This window comes from Pteropus alecto, unplaced genomic scaffold (genome assembly GCF_000325575.1).
Source record: "Pteropus alecto unplaced genomic scaffold, ASM32557v1 scaffold164, whole genome shotgun sequence".
Classification (NCBI taxonomy): Eukaryota; Metazoa; Chordata; class Mammalia; order Chiroptera; family Pteropodidae; genus Pteropus; species Pteropus alecto.
The window spans coordinates 9,319,809-9,325,888 of record NW_006439568.1 but is presented as its reverse complement, the minus strand read 5'-3'; positions in this window follow the sequence as shown (position 1 = coordinate 9,325,888).

The window sequence follows — 6,080 nt, the reverse complement described above, 5'->3', positions numbered from 1 at the left end:
TGAAAATCTCAGCTTTATACAATAATTACCACCTCATGACAAGCACTGAGCTAAGCATTTCACATTCTACCAAGCAAAGATAAATAGGTGGCCTGGCCCCATTTAGAAAAGCTGAGGCTTAAAAAGGTAGTTTTTTCAACTCAAGAACTTTAAAAGCACTTGTTTACTTATAATTTAACAACTAAATTCAGGACAATGATACAGTATAACATTTATCCTATGACTGAAATAATCTTAGTAGAAATATAAGTATGTTATTCACATTTTGTTTTTCTTTCAGCAAGCTAATTTATAAGAAAAAAAAGGCAGTCTGAAAACTCCAGCTTGAAGAGTATACTATGTAAATTATTTCCCTTACATTATTTTCCCCTTTTCATAGATTTTTAAATCTATTTGCCAAGTGAATTTTTTTCTAAAATGTCCATGACTAGAATTAAGGTATACGTATGTCATGCTTTTACAGAAATAAACTTGAGCATACCCATAACACATGAAAAGTATTTAAAAAGTCTTTAAAATTATATTCACAGAGAATCCCCCAAATAGTACAGAGGTGATGTATCCTTTAACCAGTCTCCCCCGATGGAGACGTCTTACATAACTATAATATTAAAATCAGGGCAGACACTGGTACAATGCATATGTAATTGTCTTTTGCCATTTTAACACACGTGCAGATTTGGTTAATGACCTCCCAGGTAAACAAGAGGCAGAGCTATTTCATCACCACAAAAGATATCCCTCTTCATCACCTGTCACTTCCATTCCTTGCTCAGTGCCATTCCTAAGCCCGGACAACCACCACTGTTTTTCAGTTCTTATTGTGTCATCTTGAGAATGTTGCATAAATGAAATCATAATCATACAGTTGTGACTTTTTGGAATGGCTTTTTGGACTCAGCATAATGCTCTTGAGACCCATCCAAGTTGCTGCATGTATCAATTATATTGTATGTTCCTTATTATTGCTGAATAGCATTCCACAATTTACCTAGGCATTCACCTACTGAAGAGTATTTGGTTGTTTCCAGTTTTTGGTCATTTCGAATAAAGCTGCTATCTATAATTGTGTATATATGTTTTTAGTGAACGTGAGTTTTCACTTTGCTAGGGCAACTGTCCTGAAAATGTGATTGCCAGATAGCATGGTAAGTGTATTAGTTTTTAAAGAAACATTAACATAACTTCTATCAAAATCCTGAGGTTTTTTTTTTATAGCTATAGACAAGATTTTTCTCAAATTTATAGGAAAGGCAAAAGAATAAGAATAGCTAAAACTATTTTGAAAAGGAATATAGTGGGAACAAATTATCCAATTTTAAGACCTCTCAAAAACAGATCCACAAAACTAAGTCTAAATGTTTTCACAAAGATGCTGAAGCAATTCAAAAGAGGAAGGATAGTCTTTTCAATAAATCATGATTGAGTCTGAGTGACTGGATATCATCCATGGGCCAAAAAAATAAAAAAGAACCTCGATTCGAGCCTCACACAGCATATAAAAATTAATACAAAATAAATCGCAGACTTAAAACTATAAAACTTTTAGGAAAAAACACAGGGAAACTTTTGGTACCGAAAGTTTGGTAAGAATGTTTAGAGAGGACACCAAAAACATGTCCCATAAGAGAAAAAAATCTAATAAATGGCCTTAAAAACTTTTTTGCTCTACAAAAGAGCCCATAGAGGATGCAAAAACAAGATACAGAATGAGAAAAATATTTGCAAGCCACATCTGACAGGGACTGGATCTAGAATATATTTAAAAACTCTCAAAACTTGAGGGAAAACACTCCTATAACTTTGCTTATTGTACTTTCAATTAAAACCTGTGCCCATTTTTTCCAATGATGTACAGGAAATATACATTAAACACAGTACAGGTAAAAGATTTCCTGCCTGTCCAAAAAAAAAATTTAAAAATGTTTGGGAGGGTAGAGGGTGGTGAAGCAAGGGTAATTCAGTCAGGTTTGCCTCATCTCCAGTTTTCTTCAGAGCAAAGGGTCTGGAAATTCTCTGAATAGATGTTCCTAGGAGATCATTAATTCACTAGGAAAAAATTCTCAAAAGAGAAAAACAAAACAGGCTTCACCAATTGCTTAACGTTGTGAACACTTTCTCTAAAATGTGGAGTTAAAAAAAAGGATTAAGAATGTTAAATTAGGAAGACTTCAGTTCAAACACTCTAAGGTAGAAGCATTAAATAACACCTCAAGTATATGTTGTACCCCTCTTAGCAGTATTTTACAGATCAAAATATGATTTCCATAATCAAAGAGCCTGCTATGTTGCAAATTAGTGCTTCTATTTCAAGCCTTAAAGTTAGTACAAAAATTAAACTGCCTCTACAGCACTACAGAAATTGACAGGGTTTTGTAGAAATCCAATATGGAAGTGTTCTCAGAAACACAGTCATTGTCATACATAAGTCTCAAGTTTCACTACACAAGATAGTTTTGGTGCAAATAAAAACTCTTAGAATACTGCCTGATGCATGACAACTACTTAACGTGTGCCTAACAAATAAAGAAATGGGATACATCCAGTGATTTAATAATTGACATATGTAAACAATTCTGGAGATTTTAGAAATTAAAACTACTGGCACTTGTCAACAGGTGTCAGTAGCTCATGCCAGAACTTCAGCTGCTAGGCAGAGTACCATGCCTAAAATATCCCAGCTATGCTGAGGAAGATTCCTAAATAGATGCTTTCTTGGCATGGGATGGTATTTGGGGGGGGGGGGGGGGGGGAACGGCATGTTACTAAAGCAGAGTGGCCCTAAAATTATTCCGGGAAACAATTAGCAAGAGGAAATCCCCCTAATATCTAAAGGAAGTCCGAGGCACAGTGATGGATCAACTATTAGCTTATATCTAAATAAGGAGAAAGTATAATCACTGTTGTCTTTTAAACCAATTTTTTCCCTTAGTAATACCAAACTTGAGCCAATCTTAAAAGTTGATTAATTTCTGCAGGCTTTGAAGATCCTAAATTCTGTTAATACTTTACAAAAGATCTTAGCAGAAAGCCTGCATTTGGACCCATACTTTAGCAATTTCGTGATTTCTCAATTTTTTTTCCTAAAGCAGCAACTTTTTTCAACTAGTCCTAAAAAATAAAATTTAAGTTTGATATGAAATGGCAGATCAGTATTTTAGAACATATTCAGGAATGCAAAAAAAAGGGGCATTTTAAGATCTTTCCAAAAAAACAAAAAAACAGTCAAATTACAGCTCAAGTCTCTACAATAATGTTAGTCATTAAGATATTTCACTCATCCTTTAGAAAGCAAGGCAAGACAGTGATTGTATAAATTGGTATAAACCTCTTTGAAAGGCAACATCTTAAGAAAATTTTAAACACTCATACTTTCAAACCAGAAACTGCAACTGCCAGTAATAAATAATGCCAGATATACTTAAAAAATTTCTTTTTTGCATATTACTAAACTCTAAGTTTTTTTACGTGTCCCTCCTCTTCATGACAGTCCTACTAGGTAAATTTATACTGGCCCACTTTACAGACCAAGAAACAGACAATTAAAAGATAAGTAATGTGCCAAAGGTCTCTAGTATTTAATGCAAGTGGAAGTTAAACTTCAGAGCCCACACCTCTAACTGTAATACTATGTTACCTTGCCAGCATGACTTTTAATAGCAAAATATAAGAAATATGGTAACCTACATGGGCGCTAAGAACAGACTTTTAACAAATTATACAGCTATACAACAGAATTCCATGCAGCCTTAAACAATGATACAGGGTCCCCAACCCCCAGTCTGTAGCTTGTTAGGAACCTGGCTGCACAGCAGGAGGTGAGCAGCAGCTGAGCAAGTGAAGCTTCATATGTATTTGCAGCCTCTCCCCAGCACTAGCATCACCGCCTCAGCTCCACCTCAGATCATCAGGCATTGGATTCTCATAGGATAGGAGCACCAGTCCCTGGTGCCAAAAAGGTTGGGGACCACTGACATAATAAAAATATTAAAAAAAGAGACTATCTATATAAATTACATGCACCTGTGTAAGCACACAAATGAAACTGATGACAGGGGTTCCGTTTGGTAAGTGGCTCTTCTGGGAAAGTGAGGCATACGTTTTTGTACAGATTGTTTTTTAACCTTGGAGAATATGCACACATCACCTACTTAAAGTAAAAACTATTACATTGGCAATCAAGATACAATCTTGCTTTGCAATTAACTAGCAAATTAAGCTGCTTAATCTGTGTAGTTCACTTCCCTAACTATAAACAGGGAAGGTTGAAAATCCAGTGATTTACTATTCTCAGAAAAAGGCAATATCTCAAATAAGAATAGAACTCTCTCTTTGGGGGCCAGCGGGAATGTCTCAGGGACTGAGGTATTTCCAACCCTGCACACTAGTACGCCCCTCCCTTTTGTTACTAACATTCTTTGAACAAGAGTTTACAATCAGACAGTCTTGGGTTCAAATTCAGCTCTCTACTTAGTTGTTTTGTAATGGTTAAAAGTTACTTAACATCCGCTTTCAGCTTTCTCCTCTATAAAATGAGGATATTTACCTGACAGGATTATGAGAATTAAATTGAACAGCACATCTACCACACTGCCACAGTAGAGGCAGAGTAACTGGGAAAAAAAAAAAAAAAAAATCTCATAACATATGCCAATCAGCATAGCATCATCATGCCTAACAATTTTGACATTAAACAAAACCCACAAAATCTTTCTCAAGAATCAGAAATTTCCCTTCTGTACCAATGTATAAGATAAAATTTCTCAGAAATTTGTGTTTTAATGAATAAGAATTTATCAGGAAAGAAATTCTCAACTTTAAGAACACTTTAAACATATACCACTCTTGATGGAAAACAATTTGAGTGTACTAATGTGCTGCCTTTATAAACACAGAAAAGGTAAATAAAAGTTATGCTCTAGCAATTTTATTTCTGACTTGTGTATAAAAAAAACACAAACTGTTAAGTAATTTAATCACTGAATATGGCATATGCCTCATCAATGTTTTCTCAAAACAATCATTAGTTGCCGCCAACATTAAATATAGAAATTAAATGACTCTACAACTTAGGAAAACTTTTCCAGCCTGTCTCCAAAATTCTGCAGACTCACACAGCCTATCGGCATTTACATTCATTTTAAAGAAGACAGAGATCTTCCCCTGGAATTTAGTGGTTATTCTAAACCGCGTAACGGGAGCAAATGTTAACTTTTCGCTTGCAAAGAGAAGTCGATAAACACAAAAACCCTTAAAAACACAAGCGCGTTTTTGAACGATGAAGACAGCCTAACAAATTATAAGGTGACCAGGCCCTCCAGCATTTCCTCCTTTCATATCTGAAGAAGGCCTTAGCGGCAGCACAACACGACACTGTCACCCCACACTACCGCTGCGGATCATTCGCAGAGCCTTTCTCAGAGAGGAGAAAGGCGCTAAGCATTTGTCAGAAACACACATCTCCCCAATGCAGCTCAACAACGCTCAGTATCCTCCAACGTTAGAAAATTCGGGAGATGGGGGGAGGACCAATTCCCTAAGAATCAGAAACGACGTCTCTTGGCCGCGTTTTCTATTGGTCGGACCAATAATTAATATTCCCAACGCAAAATTTTTCCTTTTTAAAAAAAAAGAAAAAGAGGGAGCAGCAGTAGTGCCCGGCGTGGACCCGCCGCCGCCCTCCGGCCGCATGGGGCCCACCAGGGCAGGGTCCGCGTCTCCGACCCCCGCACCCGAGCTCGATGGAGGGTCGCTGCCCCTCCGAGCGGGCACCGCGGGCGCCGCCGCCGCCCCGAATCCCGCGTCTTCCGAGACAGCCATTTTTAGCCGAGGAGTAGGCGGCCCGGTCCCCAGAGCGGGCTCGTTCAAACCTCCTCCTCTTCCTCGGCGGCCCCGGGTGTCCTCTGATCCTCGGGGAGACGTGGCTCCCCGAGGAGCCGGCGGAGGAACGGCTTTCTGGGCCGTGGAATGGGCCAGGACCATTTGCTGCGGAACGGGCGATGATGCGGGGCCCCGGCTGCGCGGGTCCTGGCCGAGGGCGAGCCCGGGGCGAAGGGGCCTGGCAGACGGCGGGGCTCAGG